General features: G+C 42.5%; 1 protein-coding gene across 9 annotated transcripts in view; it reads left to right on the top strand.

Moving 5' to 3' along the window:
* The first annotated feature begins 4081 nt into the window (after positions 1-4081).
* EPS8 (epidermal growth factor receptor pathway substrate 8) overlaps positions 4082-23552 on the top strand; it is a 139986-nt gene continuing 120515 nt past the window's right edge. For 3 of the 9 annotated variants that reach the window (XM_054840474.1, XM_054840440.1, XM_054840459.1), the window contains exon 1: positions 5434-5899. The gene's annotated coding sequence lies outside the window, so the exon portion shown is untranslated. Of the gene's footprint in view, positions 4778-5186; positions 5315-5429; positions 5900-23552 lie in introns of those variants that run through there. The other 6 variants (XM_054840450.1, XM_054840469.1, XM_054840432.1 and 3 more) reach the window with 6 other exon arrangements.

Genomic DNA, 23552 nt, shown 5'->3' with positions numbered 1-23552 from the left:
TTAGAAGAAGAAAGCCTCCCCCTCTGACATTTCTGCTGGGAAACATGAAATCTACAGACCCCAAGCCCAAATAAAAATGTCACCATCTTTTTTATCAACATCTCGTGATTGTTAAAGAAATGTCTTGATTTTAGGTGCTTGACTCAAGAATTCTGAAGGCTTGGGATAAGCTATATGGTTAAGATTGTTCCTCCTCCTCCAACAGAGAAGTATAGTTCAAAACCCTAGAAGAAAAAACAAAACTCAGAAACTTCTATAAATTCTGTCAAAATAGATGAATTTTTTTTTCAGTTATATATTTTTCTTTCTGCCTGCCCTCTTTCTTTTCTCGTGAAGATGAGATATAAAGAAAATGAAATATCTGCGGTTTAATGGTCTACCTCTCTGCCAATAAACATACAATTGTAATAAAAACCGTCATGCTTCTCTGTAAAGAGCCGAGCATAGATATAAAAAGATTGATTGTCTTGTGTCTTATTTCATTTTTGTCTCCGTAAGATAGGAATGTAGAGGCATCAAAATGCATAATGATGTTTGAGTTTGCTTTGTAACCTGCAATTTATTTGCTTAAATTCAATTAGAGTCTCATCCATCAAACACAGTGTAGCTCTTGAGAGGGGACAGATGAAAATCTAGTAATCACGAACATGCTGAGCTTTGCCCACATGATGTCAGTGGCTCCCATATGGCTTTTCTTATACCTCAGGTTTCTTTCAAGACCGGGTCCTTGACTTCCAAATCCAAACGTCAGCCAACGAGCTCTCAGTGCAGCGATTGAGTAATGCGCAAATTAAGGATTTGGGTCTGATTCTATTCCTTCCGAAATAAATGGCAACACTCCCCACAGCTCCAGTGGGAGAAAGGTCCTCTGCGTGACTTCACTAGCTGATTGCGATCCACATAGGATTGTGCAGAAAGAATTGCCAGGTAATTCATAATATCACAGAGCCCTTGTCTTACTGGAAGGCTTTTCATCATCACGCATTCAACATTAATCCTAGCCATAAATTTACATGGCTTGTAATCAATGCATTAGTAACTGGAGTGGCTGGATGGCAAGTTTGTAAGTCATCGATTGTGGGAGCTTCAGCCTGAAGAGTTCTGGGCTCAGAATAAACAGCTGGTTCATTTATCTGAGTCGGCTCACTCAAATGATCTCCCTCATGGATGTAACAATAATTAGGAACAAGGACTAAAACTCTGACAACTCCTGGCAGCTAGATTAAGGGCCAAATAGGCAAGGTGTATATTTACTGCTGCAAGCTCCAAATTAAGCAAAACAGAGACCAGAACATCCAGGAGGTGTAACTCCATGTTCTCTGACTTGGGGATGCAGGCACCACAAGGACCACAAGCAAATAATTGTGCCTTTTTTTTTTTTTTTTAAGACACCAAACTTCTCTGCAGTACAGAGCGGTCCTTCATATAACTTGGGCAAAGTGATTGATGACGGCTCTTTGAGGCACTCTTATCTATCACCGTCACTGGGAGTCTCCATGGAGTTCAGCGCAGTGACTGCACTCTGACAGACACCTCGTTCTCGCCTGATATATTCTCTGCCGTATCCTCGAGCTCTTTGGAAGAATCATTTCTTGGGTGGAAGTGAGGCTTCTGGGAATCCTTTGCGCTGCTCTGGCTCCGTACCTGGGATAAAGGGTATGAGTCAGCCAGGAGCAGTCCAAACGTTTTCCCTCTGGTTCAGAACGGAGTCTGGAGTTTGGTTTCTTCGACGAGAGGGTTACAGACACGCTGGGTTCCTCCTTCCTTTTCACATTTAGATTGGGTAGCTCTCTGGTCAGCTTTACTTTGTTTGCTTGGACCGACCTTCCCTAGAAAGGTTATTAAAGAAAATGCAAGTAGCTTCTGTAATTTTGTATTAGTCAGCTAAGCACAAGCTCTCCAATAAAGGAATCAAGTCACTACTTCTTAATGTTCCAAAGCCTATGAGGAAAGAAGAGATCTTTTAATAATTTTTTTTTTTTATATTCCTTTTTTTTTTGGGGGGGAGCAAAAAAAAACAAACCAAATACATTAGAGGGTTTGCCCAAAGCTAATTTTTGGATAGCAGACCCTAGGTTCCTAATTAATTTAGAAGTTTATAGAATGTCCCCAACATGTTTAGACCAAATCTATCTCATCAGTTTTGAGGCCATTATGTTATTCGTAGAGCTACTACTCAAATAGTAAATCTGAGTTTAGAACAATTACATTCATTTAGTTTCTACTGAAAATGGTCTAATATATGAAGGATGACACATTTAAGCGGAATATTTTAAAACCAGACAAACCCCAAAGAAACCCCCAATCAGACTGCAAATGACTTTGGGACTAGAATAGTCTCTATGCTTATTCTTCAGATCCTCTGGCCTGCATTGTTTTCTAGATAGGACCATGTTTAGCCTTTATACAAACTGTTTTCTAGAATTTTACCTAAGCAGCAAATAAATACTTTCCATATTTCGGATTTCTTTTTTTTTCATAGCATGAAGAATGGAGGAGCGTGGACCGATAGTCAGTCTCTTTTGTTTCTCCCATTTGCTGTGGATTCCTCTGCATTAACCTCACATTTTTATGATCCTAAATAAGGAGAAATTCTGCTGTTTCTCACTGTAGCTGCACGTGCCTTAAAATCAAGAGAAGAATCAGGCTTGCTTTGTGTATTTTTCTCCTGAAAACTCTATGGATACGGTAGTGTCTGTTTTCAACAAGAGTGGAAATTCCAGTATCAAGCAGTTAATCTTAAATCCCCGGGCTCACTGCAGCCAATGCCGTACAAATTGAACTCTTGCCCATCTATTTTCAGCACAGCCTGAACAATGGTGCTCCCCATGAATCTGCAGGTTTGTTCCCCGCGCCGTGCCTTCCATCGCGTGTACACCTGCAAAGGAGATTGCAACTGGCTGGGGCCGCGGCGTTTGGCCAAATTCCACGCAGGAAGGGGGGGGTGGGGGGGGTGGGGTGTCAGCAAACAGACTCTGCTGGGTCTGCCAGACGGTTGTGCAAGTCGTTCGTTGTGTGTAAGTCATTCTGCAGGTTCCCAGCACGGAAAGTATCTTTAGGCTGTTCTACAACAGAAGGAAATTCTTTGGTGTATTTTGTCTTTGCCCCAAACAGGAAAACATTGATGAAATGTCGTCTTCATCCCCTGTGTTACAATGTTTTGGTTTCCTACCTGCAGCGATATTACTTTTGTAATCATATAAAATAATTTTATAAATGTCCGTACTTACTGTACACATCTTGAAGAAAAGTTGACAAAGCACAGAAATAGAATTTATTCTTCACCAAACCTTTCTCTCTCCCATTTATTCTTCTGGTTTCCCTTTTCTCATCCTCACAACCCACTTTCTTTCCACTTTTGTCTTTGTTATCTCTGTTCCTTTTAAATATTTTCTTCCCACACGAAAACAAAAAATATCAGCCCACGGTGGTCTTCTGCATTTGTCTTCTGTCCTTTGTTAAAGGGAATTGGAGCGGAGGGTGGTCTTGGGCTGCTATCTGGGAAAGAAGGGGGAAGAGAGGCACTGTTTATCCCTGCCAAGGACTGAAGCAGTCCGCAACCTTTTTTTTAATAGCATCTATCATATTCCTTTCTGCCTTCATGTGGTAAGCACTTTTGTATGTAAATTGCTATTATTATTTGCCTAGGGAGTGTGTGTATGGCAACTGGCATAAATAGTTTGGAAATGTCAATTTAGATGTCAGTGTTCCTGTAAGTGTTCAATCACATGAATGACCTAGGTGACCTCTCCATAATCTGGTTCTTTAAGGTTTGAAGGTTGGAAAGAAACTTCCTGGTAACAAGAGAAGTGTATGGTATCTACACATTTCATTGCTTGTTTAGGTACATAAAAGTGGACTCAACACTTCCCCCACACCATTATTTCATAAGATTTTTTGTGCTTTCCTGTTTTGTGGAGGACTCTCCAGACCAGAAAAAGTAGCAGAAACAGAACCATTAGAAGATTCAGCATGACAAGGGACTTTGCCAGCTCAGAGCCAGGAAGGGGAAATTGCCTGAACTGCTTTTCTTTTTCTCTCTCTCTCTTTTTTTTTTTTTTTTTTTTTTTAAGCAGGGTTAAGGTGAACTCCTAAGCAATGGTGGAGTTGAGGCCCCACCTCTCCCTGCCTGATCTACAAGCTCTGGTTACTCTCTCCTGGCTGCTTCACGGGAGCCCGCAGCGAGCCTCATCCCTGTCTGCTGCCCACTGCCTTCAGCTCTGAACCTGCCCGGGAGCCTGGCAAAATAACACAATTTGCAGAGCTCAGACCTTATTCTCGGGAAGATTTGTGGGAAAACATCAGGTCAAACATGGACTAGCGTCACTTTAGAAGAGATGCAGCATCTGAACCACTGCAAAGAGTAGCTGAGCAATATCTTCCTTTCTTCTTTTTTAAAAAGTGGGAAAATCTGTGTCCTTCCTGGAGAAGCTGTCAGGGGCATGACTCTGGCAGTGATGGCTCTGACTTCACCTGCCTCTGCAAATGAGTCACGGAGTGTTATAAAAAGCAAGGACCTGCCAAGTCTTATTTCTTGGAACTGAGTGGAAATTTCAGCAAGCAGCTGCTCTTTCATTAGTTTATACTTTTCCTCTCAGGCTTTCTTGAAGAGGGCCTGGAATCACAGAAACTTTGTAGCATAAAGGACCTGTTGCTATGTTTGGATAACCGTGGTGGAATCCTGGAAATGGCTATGTGTTTGGTCTAAATCTGATTTTGATCTTCATGAGGAATCCTGGTGAAGCCTGGAAGGAAACTCGGGTACATAATTAAGCAGGTTTGTAAGTCTTTCAGGATTGGCAATTCAACCCTATCAAAAATCAGAAACAAAACCTCAAAAATCAGATTAACTGTCCTATATGCTACCTGAAGGGGGGTTCTTTTTATCTATCCACTGCTGTTGAAAAATTTATGTTTTCTACCTTTTCTCTGGAGTCACAAAAGACAAAAACTTATTTGAAAGTGAAAGCAGTGAAAACTGAGATTCTCAGGGAACAGCCCAATTTTAGGAGTGGAAGTGGCTTATTATAGAAATCATGACCGTGGCAACAGTGTAGCGTTAGGACTTTGGCTACCTGTAAGCATGCCAGCAGTATCTGTGCGTGGACTATTCCCCTGTGCTGAATGAAAGCCACGTGTAAGTTGTCAGGGTCAGGAGGAATGTGGTGCCAGATGGAAACAACATAAACAGCTGGGAGATTTCATCCGGGATTTCGAGTGAGGACGGGAGACTTTTGTTCTCGTGGCTGACTCGTTCCAAAGGCAGTTTAGATACACCTACTTCTTCGGGGAAGGATTTTGCTTTGGAGTCTTGGTAGGCTTTCTTTTTTCTTCTTTTTTTTTTTTTTTTTTTTTTGTTGTTTGTGAACGTGTACGATCACTTTGAACATCTCCCATGTTTCAGCCTAGCTCCGGGGACCTGCTGTTAGTACCTTTGCATTTCGCGAGTGCCCTGTGAAGCGCAACAGGGAGCGGGAGGAGAAGAGAGGCGGCCCCGCACCCCCGGCAGCGCGCAGACACCGCATGGCGCTGGGCGGCAGCACCGCGAGCGCGGAGGGCTGCGGGGGGCTCCCCGGGACTCCGCGCTGCCCCGCCACGGGGCCCGCCCCGACCGCGGGCTGGGGCTGGGGCTGGGGCGGCGGGGCCGGGGCCGGGGCGGGGCGGCGGGCCGGCAGAGGGAGCTCCGCTCCGCTCCGCTGCTGCTCCCGCTGACCGGCGCCCTCCCCGCGCCGCTCCGGCACTTTGTTGGCGGCGCGGAGCGGAGACCCTGCGCCCGCCCCTGCCCGGAGCCCGGCGGCGGCGGTGGGGAGCCCCGGCCGTCCCGCACGGAGCCCTGCGGCCGCGCCCCCCCCGCCCCAGAGCTGCACGGCGCACCCGCGGGAGGAGGACGCCCGGGAAGGTAAGGGGCTGGCGGGGCGGGATTTCCCCCAGTCGCCGAGACCTCCTGTTAGTCCGCGTCCCTAAAAGCCGCCCGGGCAACCGCCCGGCTTCGTAACATGGCGAATTCGGGGCATTAACCCCAAGCCTCCTGCCGGTCCCGCCGGCGCAGGCTGGGCGGGCGCTGCCGCCGCCCTCGGCTCGGGCAGGGGCCGCTGGAGAACTCCCTCCCGGGCCCCCCAGGCTGGGCAGGGCTCTGCCGCGGCGGCTGGGGACGGTGCTTTTCGCCGTCGCCGTGGCTTTATATACACATAGCTCACCGTGTGCGTTACGTGTGTATGTGTAGGTGTACGTATATTTTTCTCCCCCCGTTGCGGTAACGCGACCCGCCGCCGCCACACCTGCTCGCACCTTGCCCGCCGGGCTCACACCGGCAGCGCGCCGCGGCCCCGGGGGCGGCCCGGGCGCAGGGCGAGGATCCCCGCCGCTGTGCGGGAAGGGAAACGTCCGTGCTTGTGTCCTCCTTCTCCTGCCTCACCTTCTCCTAGGTGACCTGGCTTTCTCCCCTTGTTATGACATTTTTTTTCCCCAGCGGTTAAGCTGGCTTTTCCAAAGGTGGCGTGTATTGCTGGCAGCTGGCGAAGGGCAGCCTTCGGGTGGGATAATCCTGTTGCACACCCGTGTTTCTTTGATGCTCTGCCCGACTGTCTTCCATCTCCTCTGCTGTTCAGCCCTGTCCCTCTAGCTGCTAACTTTCCCTGGCGTTCTTCCTCATCCTGCCCCTCTCATCGCCGTGACACACGCTCCCTTATGCATTGCACCAGTGCGTGAAGGGTGACCTGGGCACACGGTGGAAAACAGGTTTGTGGTATTTTGTGGCGTGATCTAAGGTGCTCCTGCCCCCCCACCCCGTAGCCCCAATAGGGCTGCGTTGTATCCATGAAAAGCGAGACGTTGTGGCTTCCACTGAACCCTAGTTTCAAGCCAGCTAGCAGCAGGCAAGAGAAGGGTGGAACAACTTTTTCTTAAGGATGTTGTTTGGGAACCAATCCTCCCACTCCAAAACTGTGCTTTGCCTTGGCTTGTGTGTCTTGTGCCCCCCAGAGTTATAGACATGCGGCAGTATGACCTTTGGTGGAGTCTGCTTTACTTATAGTGAAGTACTGAAGATAAAAGTATTACTGCTGTATTACACACTGTTGTGTCAGTTGAAAGATTAACCAAATGATGGATCTCGTGTTTCTTTGCAGCGTAGATCATATTTTAATTGTGCCTGTCCTTCATCATCAAAAATGTGGTCCTCCTCCCTTCCTTTTGACCATCTTTCTTCTCGTTTGTGATTGTGCAATGTCTATATGTCAGCTACAAAAAATGCTTACATGGGAGAACATAAAAATGACCATTTTTGTTGTTAGCAACTGGAAATACTGACTCAGCATTGTGTGACAGATCTCCTTTACATGGTGTAGCCATGGAAATGCTGCAACCTGTGCCCTCTGAGAAGTGGTCCTCTCCTAGGCCGGGCCTGAAATGGGTCGGTTGTTTCTTCTCGGTGGGCAGTGGGGACTGCAAAGAGCTCGCAGGGTTTCCAAGGTGTAAGGGAGATGCAGCGTATCTCATCTTGATTCACAGTTCACAGTGAGTGTAGCGTTATTAACATATGGGTATCGTCAGGTAATGAGATACTGTGCTCAAGCTCCACGTAAGCAGGTTGGGGCTGCTGCTGGCTTTTACTGGGGGAGACTGTGGAAATGTAAGTGGCTTTGAGCTTGTATTGTCCAGCTGGCTTGTATTGTCATGCACTCCTAATAGCTGCAGTATTGAGTTATGCCTTCTCATAGCTCAGAATGAATGTTTTTGATTGTGTGTAATTTTGAAAGCAGCCAGAGCATCCCATTAGATTTAATTGGAGGGAGGTAACACCCCACAAGCAACAACACCCAATAGTGATTAGGTGCCGGGTTATATAGAGCGATAATACAGAGTGCAAGATTGATCTAAAGATACTTACTTCTGTTGTGAAAATCACAGATGGAAAAAAATACAGAAGTTTTGCACTTGGCGACAACTAAATTCGTGAAATATGATTGATTTTCTTTCTGTCCATAGCCTAGCTGTAAATGGCAAATCACTCACATTAACTGCTGCATTTTTTTCCCCTGCGGGTGAAAGCTTATTAAAATCTAAACATCTGAAGTCGAATAATTGTTACCCTGAGGGTTGAAATATATTAAATATATAAGAACTTTTCTCTTCAGCTACTGCAGTGAGATAACAGAAGACTTCAAGTCCACACAGTGAAGACTGCACAAATAAAGTGCTTGCTAACTCTGGTTTCAGTGTCCAACGCTTGCTTCTCTTACACTCCTAATTACAATTCCTGCATCATCCTGTCTTCCTAAACTGTGAATAACTGATCAAAGGTATGAGATTTTCTTGAAAATACAGCTTTCAGCAGTGCCAGACAGAAAAATGGAAGCCCTTTGGTCAGTGACTCCTCCAAACTCCTCTCTCTGCTGCAGGGCTAGTGGCCAGAAAGGACATTTAACACCTCAGAGCTGGTTTGCTTATGATACAGTGTGCGTGGCCTGATCCTAGGATCTCCGTTCACAGAGAACTGGAAAGGTGCTTTGCTTGTGTGCGTGTTTTCTGCGTGTGGATAGGTTTGTTTCTCACATTCCTTTGAAACCAGGAGTTGTTCTTGCTTTCTCACTTAACAGCGTCTGGTTCTGTCCCCCCTTTGTCCATAGGGATTCAGAGTTTTCATCGTTCTAGACCTAAGGTGGGTTCCCAAGGAGGATCATCAACAGCTTGTGACTAGATGGCTTTTAACTGATTGTGAAGCCTCGGTATTTGTTTTGTGGTACAGAGAGCAGCATGATGCCTGAAATGCCCTTTTTCCTCATAGTAGGGTTGTATTTACACAATACGTGCTAAAACTGTAAGTATCTAAAAACATCGGTAACTAAACTAACAGGAGAGTTAATATATATTGAATTTTCATATTGGGAAAAAACAAAAAAAAGGACTAAGAAGCTAATTGCTTGTTTTCAGTGCTAGGTCTCTTGTTTTTCCAATATTAAATGCTTTGCATTACCAGAAACTAGAATTCTTGCTTTCAGGGAGAGCTGTAACTGCTGCCATTTTCTCTCAACTCCAGAGTTAGACCCTGGTTCATCCATTGATCCAACATACTGAATTTCTCATAGTTTCCTACAGATTTAACCCTGATACCCAGGAATTTCAGTTTCCCACCCCTAGTCTCAAGTTGGATGATCGCTGCCATCTGAATTCTACATTTTTCCGGGAATTTCAGCTGTTACTGCAGTCCTGAGCGATGCTGGGTTTCTCCCTGTTGTGCCCATACATGAAGTTAGGTATAAAGTCATTTAAAGTTTCATCAAAGTCAGTGAGACTATTTGGGGCGGGGGGGTGTAGCAAAGCATTTGCACAACTGTTTACAAAACAGAACTCTCCATTCACTGAAATGCAAAGGTAAGACAAAGTGTCTTTTATAGCGTTTGATGCTGAGAGATCCTACATATTTCTGCTGGTTGCCTGGCGAGGTTAGTCACAGCCTTCTTGGAAAGACCACGATGATGTGGGAAGAAGCAATCTTCACAGCTGTTTTGTGGGGAGGGATTTTTTTGTGGTTTTTTTTTTTTCTTTTTGGTTTTAATTGCATGTCATGGACACTGAGGGGATAGAAAAATGAGTCAGTTACAAATGGAAAAGTTGTTAGCATTAGCTTAGGAGGACCTGTTTTCATTCTGAACTGTGACCAGGAGCCCACAATGACTAATACATGCCTTTGATTTTATTCTGTAATGTCAGTTTTAGTAAAATTTTTAAATATTAGCCAACTCAGGGCCTTGAATGCTACTAGTTGAACACTTCCAGTCCTTTCTTCCCTTCCCTCTCTGTGCTGCTGTCTAGGTAATTAAAGTTGCTCATGCTATTGGTCTCCACAGGATTGACATCTAAAGTGGAAATAGCAAATTACAAATGACTTTCTTTGCATTTATTACCTTTTGTCTTTTCAGAAAAAGACTTAAGCAACCTTATCCATTCTGGATAGACAAAGTTAGCAGATGTCTGTAGCTTCAAAGAGGCAGGGTTAGTATTTTCTGTGGAATTTGTACACCTCTCCTTAAGTTACCCGTTTCTGTGGGGATTTCTGTTGTGTCCTTTTCTGATGCATAACAGGCATCTTCATTACTGATGGTGTGACGGGGGATTCTACCTGCATTTGCTCTTAAAGCTTCACTCAAACTGGCATTTTGACCAACCACTGGAAATTGCTATGTTCTCTATAAAACTATGTGGAAAAAAACCCCCTGCTATAAAACTCTGGGTTGTGAAATTATGAACTCATTGTCCTGTAATACTGTGAAACCCTTGAGAATACTTAGAAAAAACTCACCATTTTAAGAATGGCATCTGTTGTGTGAGTGTAGGTGTTACGGATGTACAGTAACATAGTAGGCTTTGTACAGGTAACTTGTCTGGGTTTGTTTTTTGTGGTGTGTTTTTTTGTTTTTTTTTTTTTTTTACTTTTCAAGAATACATTTGTTTTACATGAGATAGAGAATTTATCTTTTAACAGTCCAAAATGTTACCATTTATGGATTTTCTGGATTTTATAGATTCCCGCTGCAGATAAGGAAACATCTGACTTCTTTCAAGCCTTCTGCCGAGCTTAAGAGGAGCTGTATTCAGCTGACTTAATCGTGGAGCTGCCATAGCTGGGTCTTGAGGCAGGAGGCTGGAATTTGCTGTAGCTCCTGAATGCTTCAGACTTAACCTACTGCAGGAGTATCACTGCGAGCCTTAATGTCTGTAGCTCAGGAATGTTTGTAACTGGAAAATAAAGGGATGACTCATGGGGATTTGTGTGTATTACTTTGATTTCTGCTCCTGCATGTAAAAGCATTTTTAAAGATTTGACCAAGTAGAAAAGCAGGCACTAGGCTTGCTGCTTCTCCCATCAGTACTCCCTTCTCCTCCCCCTCACCTTCCAGAAATTGGCTCAAGTGCAAAGAGAAGCTGAAACTCAGATGTTAACAGCACCTTTTTGGCTGTTCTTTAGTATAGGTCCAGACCCGTGAGGAAGGGGAGACAATATTTAACATACCTCCCAAATCAGCTGCATGAAACTTGATCTAAAAACCATGAGAAATGCATGAGATCAAAGAAGTCCATTTATTCTTTAATGCTTGCAGATGCCTGGTGAGGTACAAGATTATCCCAATTTTATCAATGTTTTAACTTTAGGTAGAATTTGACATTGCTGCGATTTGTTCACTTAATGCTCCTAGTGATTTGTCTTCCACCTGAAACATGAACTTTGGTTAATGAGCACTTCCTTTCATCCTGGGGTGGTTGAGAGGGCTTAATGTTAATTCAGCCCTCCAAATGCTCCTTTCATGAAGGTTCAGGACTCTGCCCTTCGTTCCGAGGTACTCTTCCTTCTTCCGATACCGCTGCTCTTTTTGCTTGCTTCCACAGTGTGTCTGAGGTGTCATCTTCTCTATTTCCTGAGTCAAAGATCTCTTTGTTTCCAGTGTAAAATACAGTTTGGAGTAATTAGCCTTGAGGAAAGCTTTCTTTTTCTAAGCCATAAGGGATTTAACACTTGGTGTTCCAGAGAGTTATGTATCTGGTTGATACAGGGATTCGGTGAGAGTTCAGTGCCTGTGAGAATCTCAGTGTACATCATAAAAATATCTTGAATGTGCAGTTCTATTAGTCAGAGCATGTGAACGTGAGACCTTTGTACAAAGAGTGAGACACACATCTCTCATGTTGAGTTCCTCACTGTAACTGAGTGCATATGACAATGATATAGCAAGGACTATGTAATGAAGTTGAGTTACATCATGAGGAGTTTGTGATATCAAGTGGTAATAAAATTCAGCTTGATGCTCTTCCCTGCCATTTTAAAAATGGCATGGAAAAGTCAGCCATTTATAGATGTGCCTCTAAAGTAATTTTCGGCTTTGCACAACACGTCTTGAGAAGCCAGTGAGTGCATTATACTGCTTTCAGTTGGAGATATAAATATACATGTATGTTTCACATTCGGAACTGGGTCGCAGGCTGTGCGTTTAAATACACATTTTTCTTCTTCTTCTTTTACTTCAGTGTTGTCTCAGGCTCGCTTTTCCCAAAGTGGAATTACTTACTTGCTTCTCCACTTCTAGCATTATTTATTGCTTTGCAATTCTTCCCATGCTCTTGCAACCTTAGCGTAATGTTTAATCTCTTCTGTTTCCTTCTCTTCCTGTATTTAGGGATAAAGAATTGTCCAGGGGTGAGGGCAGAGGGCTGGGAGGTAGGAGGGTGGAGTCTGTTCCTATTTTAGCTGCAAACTTCGTTATGGCTAATAAATTCAGGCTAACTGGTAATTAGCCTCTTAGTGCTATCTCATGTACAGAGGGCAGGACGGAGTGAGGAATCTGGACTTTGTACCTTAGTGTCCATTAGGTAAATCACTCCTGGTGGTGTGACGCGTGTCCTGCCACTGCCAAGAAACAAACACAGCTTCTCTGCTGCAGTTACTTCTGTTTCCCTTCTCGTGGCTGCTAAAGCACTGCTGCATTTTGAGCCTTGCCGTCAGCTTTGGTCTCGGTTCTTGTCCCTGCTCAACCTGGCCCCTGGGTTAGCTCTTAATATTTTCCTTCCTTCTCCACTTGCCCGAGCCATGTTTCTCCACCACCTTCCATATTCTGGTCCATCCTGCTCTTGAGTCTTGATACAACTTCAGTTTCCTCTTTTTTTTTTTTTTTTCTTTCTGTTTCTTTATTTCCCCCTAAGTTTTCTCTCCCCTTTTTGTCTGACTTCACTCTTTGCTTGCATACAGGGCTCCACATCCAGCTTTGCAGAATGCACTTCACACCACTTCTTGTGGTACAGCTTTTTCTTGCTCACAAACCAATTCTTTTTCCCCTTTTCTGTCATTAGTCTTTATTTCAGTGTCTTCTGAAATGCATTTCTGATCCATTGATCACAGTGGGGCATATCATATGTGAAATGACATGGGTAGTCAAGTCTTTGTGGGATTGGGTTTTAAAAGTAATGTCTTCTCTAAAGGTTCAATGCCGTGTGTTTTGTCTAGGCAATAATTTTAAGCTCACTTCAAGCAGTTGTAGAGCTCAAGACCTGAATAGGAGGTGTTAGAGTGTGTGTAGGCATTTGTTTTCCCTATGTGAGTGAGGTGTCTAATACACACAAAAAAAGTCTGTTCAATCAATGTCTTACTGAATATGAATGTAAGATATTCTCGGAAGTGCCTTCAATATGTGGTGGCATTTGTTCTTTTCTGATTAGAATTCACTCTTTATATTAAAGCTAAATGTTGACATGCAAGAAAAAAGTGTTCGTATGTTTCTTAAATAGTGACAGAGCAGAATACGGCCCTGGAGGAGGAGCACGTTGATGCTGAGGACCAGTCTTGGTGGTGACTGATTGAAGTCACCATTTTGTGCAGCTTGTTAACGGTTTGACTTCTTCAAAGGGGCTCGGACTTGTAGGTTGGGTGTTTGGCAGCTGAGATGGTCCTACCAGCCTGTGGCAAGTAGCTTAGAGCAGCGGGCAGCAGTCAGCCTCGTCTTCCCGGGGAAGATGTTTACTGACTTTTTTTGGAGGGGGTGGATGCACAGTGCATGAAAGTTTATGTCCCATTGGATTCTGTGAGTATTTTAAGCTGTACTTTTATAACTCTCAAAATTCTTATTGTCCAAAGAGATGTCCATTCCAGTTTTTTAAAATCATCTAAAGATCTTGATTTTGGAGACAGCTGTTTTGTCTCTTTGCCTCAGTTTTCCTATTCATAAAAACGGAAATGTGTGTCTCTCAGGAGTTCTGTGAGGCTTAATTAGCAAATGTTTATACAGCCTTTTGAAGATATAAAGCACCATATAAATGCTAAGTATTATTATTATTACCACCAGCTGCTTCATTGTAATTGCAGTAATAAAAGTTTCAGTGCTGGTGGTTATATTATCGTTGTTCTAGATATAGGTTCGTTTTTGTGAACACTGGAGACGTTGAGGGTGGTGGTAAAAGTGATGGTGGAGACCATACCAAGGCACAGTCTGTGAGAGAGATGAGATGAGACGAGCTGTGCTTCCAGCTATGAAATTTTTGTGAAGGACTTCTTTAAAAAAGAAAAAAAAAGTTAAAAAAAAAAGAAGTTAAAAAATAATCCGTAACTGGGAAGGAATAAAACCTCTTTTGCAGTATGCCAGCGTTTACAAGTCATAGGGCTAACTGGGGGTGGTCCATGCTGTGCAGCGTCTCAGCTGGTTAGAAATGAGCTGGCAGCAGTTGCATTTGTGACATTGGCACGTGAAAGAAGGGATCTTTTAGAGATGATTGATAATTGGTCATATAGGAGAAGAGACGTGCTATAAATCACAATTAGCCTTTAGGATTTTTTTTTTTTTTTTTTAGGTCTACTTCTGTAAAACATCCATGACTTAATGCTGAGCTATTTTTATTAATGTTCTTGCGCTTATCTCGCATAACCAGCTTGTTAAAAGAGGATATGAACACTTTTTAAGCCTCTGACTTATAAATTGTGAGAAAGAGAAAAGAAGATTGATTCCAACAGGCTTAAAGGTAGATTCATTTCTCTTCTTGTTACCAAAATGAGAGAGGGGGAAAAATTAAACTGAAGACTTAGTGGACCAATCAGTTTTAGCCAGGTAGAACATTATTAGATTTACCTCTGATGTACAATGTAATTGTAAAACTTTAACCTAAAAGAAAATAAATGCAGGGGAATTCTGTTTTGGTAAATTAATGATAATATCTCCAAGTCATTTCTGCCTGAAGTAATATGGGTAAGAGAAAAATAAAGTAACAAAGGAACACTGAGGTGGAACAATTATTTTGCTAATGTCTCCTGACGATCCGAGGGGGTTACTCGGTCGCATTAATAAGAAGAATATTGTGCTGCTGGAATGTTGGAGAGGACTGATAATAATTGTGCTTTGAAGAAAACTTCTCTGTTCTTTTTACTATAAACATCTGAGATAAGAGGGAAAAGTTTGGAATAACGCAACACCTTCTGTGAGTTCTTTCAGCATTCTTAATTGCTCATTATGAGATCTCAATTTGAATATTGTTGTTAGGTATTTCCAGTGATTTTTAGGGGGTTCTAGTTTACTAAGTTGGGCTGTCAAACTGCCTATAACAAGTGATCTGTTTCTAATCATATCTTAATATCCAGTATAATGCTTATTCAAATTGCTAGGGATGTTTCCTAGTAGCTTTTGGATCAGTTCTAATTATGAAGACTTGAAGCAATTAACACATTAGAGAGATCGCATGAATTTGGATCATGGATGGCATGATTTCATAGTGGCTGCACTGCAAGGACTTCTAAAACAGAAATGAAGCAAAGCAGGGAACTGATTCAGTCCTTTATGATTATGTATAAGCAAGTTTTCAGATAGCTTTGAACATCATTAAACAGCAAGAAGAAAAGGCACCAGCTTTCTTTTTTTTATTTTTTAATTTTAGGGAAATCCTATTTTAAAAACAACCATAAAGCGTACAACCACAAAGTCCTTCTGCGTAGAAACAGGAGCAGTTTAAACACACAGAGGTAGGCAATATAACCCTGAGGCCCATATGGAGATGTCCCAAATGCTGGACGGTAGGTTCAGAAAATGTTGCTTTAGCTGCTCAAAATATTTTCCGTAGCAAAGTGGAAGACAATTCATAGCATTGTATTAAAGCTGTTCTCTCTCTGTTGTGTGAGACTGGTGACACCTTGTTTTGAATAAAAATCTGGGTGTTCTTGAGGGCTGTAGGGAAGAGCAACTATTTTATGCTCCCTGTATACAGCAGTACAGCAATTTGATAGGAATTTCTTTTTCTGTTATTCTCGACTGTAACATATAGTAGTATAATAGCTATCTTTTGAAGTACAGAAAATCTGCCTAAGGGGCCATAATTTTAAAGTATAATATGAAATGCTGTTTTAATAAGGTTCCCTCCTTGCACATTTTAGGCGCAAGGAAATATGTGTGTTGAAACCTTGCTAATCCTTCATTTGCACAGAGTATTTGGCTTGTTCCCTAACTGTCACGGAATTAATGGTGTGCTTCAATGAGATCTTGCATTACTAGACTGTAATTATTTTTATAAGAGATTCTACACTGTATTTGATGGTGCTTTATGAATGATCATAATAAATAAAATGAAATTTTCCTTGTCAACATATATGAACAAAGTAATCTGATTCCTATTGTTCGTGTAGTCACTGGCTCAAAAAAATTAAATGATTTCCAGTGGACTTCCAGGCCATTCATACAAGTTGGTGGGGTTTGTTGTGTTGTATTTCTGGTGTAGCTGACGAGAAGCAGCTCCGTTGACAAGATGACAGCGTGTCTCTCCTGTGCTTCCTCCTTTGGCCTTGTACTTGAAAAGGGAGTGAAAAGGCCACGCATATATTGGTTCACTTAATGAATTCAGGTCCTCGTCTGAACCATGACGGCGGGACCTCTGGCGATTATTGTATGGTAACAGGCTTTGAATTAAGTTATTCAGAGGAGTGCCTACAGCAGAGATGTCAGGACGGTGCAGGCATATCTAAGCCGATTTTAATTGTACCCTCCCAGTACCAGAAACAGGCTACGGTCGCACAGGACGCTGTGGGCTCCATGCCTCTTGGCTGAAGACAGAGGTCCTTGCTGCTGTGGCTCGACTGGGTCTGGCATCCAAACCTGAGATGGTGTCTGCACCATAGGCACATCCTCTGTCTGCACGCTTTTCTGGAGATCTGCACCTGGCTAACACAGGCTATATAGAAGATAGTAAGTATCGTGTACTTTTCAGGCGGATAGAGTCAGTGGGATAAAATTTCAATTTCAGAATACCTACCTAGGGTTTTCCCTTTCATTTATCACAATTATTCATATTGCAATAGCTTCTCCAGATCTTAGCCAGTGACTGGAGATTTGTTGTACTGGGCACTCAATTTCAAGAGAATCTTATTGTTTAAACATCATGCCTATTTTTAAGTCAGATAATCTATAAAACCTGTTTAAAGCCATGAGGCATCATTACATCATCTAGTTTGACCTCTAGAGTATATGAAGGAGGAGAGTTTCTGCCCTTCTATTTCTGGTAGAAAAATATAAAACAAGATTTCTTGTCCTTCCTCTCTGAGGAAGATAGACACAATAATTCAAACTACCTGCCTCTGGCAAACATTGGCATTTTTCAGTAAGTACATTAGTGAATTTTTAGTGATTCTGTGCTTGAATTGTGTGGTACTACCCTGTGGATGCTGTTGTTTGTGTTTATGTATATTTTTTGGCACATAGCAAATGCAGTACAGATTTCCTCCTCTGCATATAGACCTTTTCCCCCAAAACCTCACAGGCTAAAAGCAGATGATCCTGGAGTCTGTACTTCTTTCTCTTCGTGCTTCACCGTGGGAATTGTATAAACTCAGATCACTTTCTGAACCACTGTATTCTTTTCTGCATAATAGCTTTTGCCTCACTTGGCCAAACAGTTTCTAACAGTTAAAGGCTATATTACCCTGTGGGAAAAATCCATCAAAGTGTTGGGGAGGTTCCCGTATAGGTCCACCTTGACATATTTGAGAGACTCGGGACCTTCCTACCTCCTAGACCGTGGAGATAATGTTGTACAGTGACTCAGGTGTCCAGCTGCATCATGTGCTAGTACTCCAAATAATACCAGCAATAACGCTTTCACTCCATGGTCATATCTCCTTTGTGGCTGCTACTGAGCAAGATTCACGGATGTTACTTCAGGCAATTTAGTAAATTGAAACCACAAAGACCGTGTGGGAATGTGTCACAAGTTATGCAAGTCCTGCTTCATCTTAAAACCTCCTTCGCAGAGCTTTAGCGCTCTGTCGTCTTTACGATGTAAGGAATAGTGCGTAGTAATTTTACGGATGACCTTGCTCTTTGTGCTGCCTGCATGCCTCCCCTGCATGGGAGTCTTGCATGGGAAGGAAACGTTCTGAGGCAGCGTTGTTGCCATGATGACATAAAATGACAGAGACTTACAGGTATTCCCCTTTTCTTCCTTGTGATAGATGCAGATGTGCAGCTTGGGTTCATTTTTCTTGTAGTGAAACTTTTTTTATTTTGTAGGCATTCGGATGGTGGCGTTGTACTCGCTGATTAGAAACAATATCTGATTAACAGTCTAAATGTGCACTCTCCACTCTGGACACACATTCCTTCAAGAGATTCTAGAAACACACCGAGTCATTGCTCTGGCAGAAGAAAAAAAAAAAAAAAAAAGCAGGGCTTTTGTCCTGTCTTGCTTTTCCTCATTTAAGACCATATGTGTATGTATTCTGCGCAGATAATTTTTCAGTTTCTTTCCAGTTTTACAACAGCTGTGTATTTTGTTTTCATTTAGATCTAGTGCCTTGCCTAGGAAAACCACATCTGGTAATGTACATGTGCCTTCAGCAGTTAATATGTTCCAGATAATGATGCAGTTTGTGTACAGTGAATCTGATAGAGCGTAGGCTCTGGTCTACAGTAGTACTCAAGCATTTGTGGCTTAGCAATAAATCTTCTTGCCCTTCACTGGATGTAGTGAACAGAAACCTTTTGTTTCAAAACTGACCGAGATTTGCCCAAGACCTACCTTGAGCAGTGTGAAGGTATTCTCCAGCCCTGCTGGAGCTTGCTGGTGGTGTTCGCGAAGGAGTTGCACTCAACTGTAGGGGAGAGGGTTGATTCAGGCTCAAAATCTTGATCTATAAATACTTTTTTGTTCCACTGATAGTAATGGGACAACTTGTCTTTCTGCCTGCTGTTTAAATTAAATGCTTGTGAGATCGAGGCCCAGAATCTCAAATTAAAAAAACAACAGCCCACAACAAAAGAACAAAACAAACTCCGAGAAAATTCTTGTTTTATTAATAGAAACTCAGATCATTTGGAAATAATTTAAAAGAATTTGTCGCCATTCTTGTTATTTTTTTTTGTGTCTTCATCTTAGTGTGAGGCACATCTTTTGTTTGAAGTGCGTACTATTTTAAATGAGCGTTATGTTTTCATGAAAACTCTGCTGGGCAATGTCTAACTCCAGACATAAAAGCAAATAAACCAAGAAAAACCCTCTGTGTATCTGAGAAGAGAGGGCTTTTTTAAGAAAAAGAGAGAGAGAGGATCTAAAACTACCTAAAGGTCTCCCTTGTCTCTCTCTACTGTTCTTTTGCAGTCCTCAGGAATTACTCCATCTCATTGGTATGTCACTGGGGTATGAACTACAAAGAAGTCTTAAGATGCTTACCATCTTCAGACCGTATAGTGAAGAGAGGCTGAAAGGGCTGCGATACACTGGTTCATATAGATTGATTCTGATTTCACTCTGTTCAGCTGTAGGTTTCAGATGAGAGGTGGAAATTCAGAGATTGATATGAGTGCTTAGTGACAAATAATGTATTTTGGGCACCTCCTGCACCGTGGCGAAGTAAACGTGAGGATTAACATCTTTGTTTTGGGGCTGTTTATTTTATAAATATTTGAGATCTCTTGTGTGCGAGGTTGGCTGTTCAGGATATCTGAAGCTAATGACTGAAATATGGCAGCTCATCCTCAATTTTACTACTCAGTATTTTTTCAACCAAAGCTAAGCAAGTTTTACTGTAAATTTGTCTAAGCTCTTCTCCATTGAGCCCATCACAATTTCCAGTCGCGTGCTAGGCTGAAGGATCAGCTGTCATGATGTCAGTATTGGCATTGTAGCGGTAGGTGTACCAGCAGTGGTAAGTGACGTGAAGATGAAGAAGTGGGGGCTGCTGACTGGGGAATGAGCAGAACGGTGACGTACGGGGCCTCGTCTCACCTCCATGAAAAACTTCCGTACATGACTGTTGGGAGTTAGGAGGTCCTCCAGGGTCCCCAGCCACGAGGCGCTTCAATTTGTTTTCACTCCAGTCTTTCTCTATCTTGACTTAGCCCTGTAAAGGCTAACAGTTAAATGGGAAGTACATCACTAATTTTCTTGCTTATGAAGCCCGTGTTTTTCATAGCATGCACTGTATGGATGGAGCAAAATGGTTTTGTTTCCATGTATTTTTACAGTCTCTGGATCTTTTGTGCTGGTTGCAGAGCTGTATTGCTTAGCTACTAGACAGTGAAAGCCAAAATGTCTGCCAATGACCCTAGAAAATTAAATCCCTAGCCATGATATCAGGTGCGGCTATGACAGTGGTAGCAAACAGAGGTCTGAAGTGGGGAATGTCAGTGCTGCCGCTCGAGAAACCAGAGCTTGTAGCTTTTATATCCCTCTTCTGCAAAGCCCTGGGATTCTTCTGTTATCTGGAGTTCAGTCTGCTAAGTCCTGTGAAAACAATAAACTGGCTCACCTCCAGTACCGTGATTTTTATCTTGAACTAATAATAAGTTGTCTTTTCTCACAAAGGCAAGTACTTTTGTTTGAAACTAAAATTGCTTTATCTTCTTGGGGATTCTAACATGTTAGCTAACACTTTAAATATGGTGGGAGTTTTTTGCCTAATAATCCTTTTGCTATCAAGCCCTTTGATCTGCCCTGGATTTTAATGAGTCATTTAAAAACAGATATCTATTTTGGCAATTTGACTGTGATGCTCTCTCTCAAATCAGTTAGCATTTTGAGAATGACATCTGAGTCTGCCTATGTTTCTGCATGACTGGAAAGTGTCACTACTCATTTGAACTTATTAGTGCTGGAAATGGATATGCTGGTTCATCTAACAGGGATGAAACATGAGGCTCCAGCATTCAAATTCAAATGTTGTTCCTAAGAGTAAAGGAAGAGGTGACCGTAGTCATGAGAGCTTGGACAGTTAGGGGTGAAGGCTGTATTGCAGCTCAAAGAGGTGTTGGGCACTTTGCCTACGGGTTGCTAAAAACAGGTTATGGCATTTTTTCACAATTCAGGAAAATACTGTGGCTTAGGATAAAAGTTTAATAGAAGGATACAGTGCTTTAGCTGAAGATTATACAATGGAAGACACTAAATTTTGGTCTCAAGAGGAACCTAAGTTGGGAATACTCATTTTGGGGAGGGGCGATGAGCAGTTGAGAAATTAGACTTTTAAGAGGGCAGATGCAAAGCAGTGACTGAAAGCTAAGCCTCTGTTGTAATGGCTCTGGAGAGATCACCCACACGCTGAAGGTATGCAAAATGATTCTTAAAAATACAGACCTGGTGGATGAAGGCCACGACCCTCCATCTATCTTTAAAGGACCTGGAGCACTCGGGACACAGGAGCACCGCTGGCACGCGGTCACTTTTCTCATCTGAACGGGCTGTGAGCCAAAAGAACAGGAAGAGGCAAAAGGAGTTCCCGGGCGACTTGAGCTGTAACCGGCCATTAACGTAACGCTGCTGCTGCTCTTCTTACAGGCTGGAGCGTGCAAACCTGTGTATTTTAATGTCTTCATTATTCTGCCACTTTTTTATATCTAAATACATTTCCAGAACAGATATTATTTACCCTACCTCTTCTCTCACTCCCGTGCCTAAATACAAGCCCAGACCTTGCTTGTGATCAGAGTATTTTGATTGACAGTACCTTCACCATTTCAGACTAGTGGTGTGCTAAAATGAACAACTGGCATTTCAGAAACTGTAAAACTGACCTGACAAAGTGTGATTTTAAATTTTTTTCTTTTTTTTTTTTTTCTTCCCTTCTCTCAGCAAGTTGTAGATGTGTCTCAATTCTGATGCTGTCATGCAGTTATCTCACTGGTTAATATTTCTGCAGGCTATAGAGAACATACATTCTGAAATGCTTACCTAGATGGTTGGTAAACAGGACTTAAATGATACAGTTATAAATGAATCTTGTTTTAACCTTTTTCTTTTTCCCTAAATAGCGTTGAGACTGCAGCTGTAATACAGTGATCTTGTCTGAAGCTGATACAGAGTGCAAAGGTGACTTTCAAGGTGATGGGAATGGTTAGGACAGACTAGATGTTACTGATGGATTTGTGACTTCCAGGCTACCTCTCAATAACCCATTTATTTCTCTGTAGCAAACTAAGAGTTGTGACCCATCTGCTTAACTATCAGCCTTTTTAAGGTAAGCTTACAGTTCTGCCAACCTCCGATGCAACAGCTCGGAGGTTCTTTCTTCTCTTGACAGATAATATATTGGGAGGAAAAGGAAGTTTTGCAACCCTTAAACTTCCTGAAGAAAAAAAGGCTGTTAAAATTCCTTACAAAATAAATTAAAAACAAAACCAAAAAATTCAGTGAGTCATAGTTTGCGGGAACATAAACTTTTTTTTCTCTGCGATGATAAACAGATATAATTTTTTTCCTATTTCTCCCAAAGGAAGGCAAACTTTGCCAGCTTTACTGCTGGTGCTACACTTCACCAGCAATAGTATAAAATTTCATCCATTGGTAAAATGAAGATGCTTCTGAACAATTAATAGAATCCCTTCACATTGGGTTTGAACATTGAATAAAAGGAAATGATGAATCAGTTGAAAAGATGTATGAGGAATTTCTAAAAGGCAAAGTATAAATAACCAATCTGGACATTTGCAGAAAGGCTTATAAAGGAAAGCCATTTTCATTGTAGCAAGTAGTCTGCAGCTCAGTGATTTGGAAGAGGATGCTACTTCCAATAACAAAATTAATTTTTGTAACACAGTGGTGAGACTTTGGCTCAGATTAAAACTTAAATATTCTCTTATTAAAGCACTGATGCTAATTAGTGAATGAAAGATCTCTTCCAAGTAAAGTCATGGTTCCTGTATGAAGTAATGACCTGATCAGCCTCTGAGGTACTAGGTATTACACATTTTTACAACTCTTATGCTAAATAACATTTTAAAAGGATGTGCTTTCATCTAATGGAGGTATGCTATCTGTCAAATTTTCAGCTCATGGGGACCATCCTGTTCTCCCTGATGATTTTTTTTTTTTTCCCAACTCATTGGCTTCTCGCTTTTGAATATTTGTTGTGCATAGGGTTTTCTCTTGACCTCTTGGAAAAAGAAATGGTTTTATGATCCCAAGTGAAATATTTTTATTTATTTTGCTTTGTTTTTTCCAGACAGTTAAAGTAACAATATATCAATAGTTGTCCATTTTATTCTCGCAATTGCCATGGTATAGAGCATCAGAAATCATCTCTGATGTACCAAGACAAAGTAATCCCTCACTCTGTCTCTGCCTCCCTTTGCTGCATCCCGTTTATCTGTGCCTTCCTTCTCACCCTGCGTTGAGTGAGCAACTGGAGATGCTGCTTTGGAGCTTCCCAGGTGCTGATGGGCAGCGATGGAGGCGCTGGCCCAAGCTGTTGGTCTCCTTCCATCAGCGCGGTGGCTGTGGGAAGGGGACACCGCAGGAGCTGAGCATGATGCACCGACACCCAGCCGCTGGACTTCTGCTCCTGAAAATCACTTTCTCTTCCCCGTGCTTTACAAACAGGCAGACACAAGCTGTGGTGGCTGGCGCCCTGTGCCCGGCCGAGGCATTGCTTCCTTCTGAAGCACCGCACAGGTGGGAGCTCACCTGTGGAGCTAGTGCCCTGGAGGCGGGACCTTGTCCAGGGCAGTTCAAGCAGTTCCTCTTCATCCCCCCTTTCCTAAGAAGATAACAGGTGTAAAAGGGGCTGTCCGTGCACTTAAAGGAAAGGAAGAAATCTTGATGTGGAT

The sequence above is a fragment of the Grus americana genome, chromosome 1, assembly GCF_028858705.1.
Source record: "Grus americana isolate bGruAme1 chromosome 1, bGruAme1.mat, whole genome shotgun sequence".
Classification (NCBI taxonomy): Eukaryota; Metazoa; Chordata; class Aves; order Gruiformes; family Gruidae; genus Grus; species Grus americana.
This window is presented reverse-complemented; position numbering and strand designations above follow the sequence as displayed.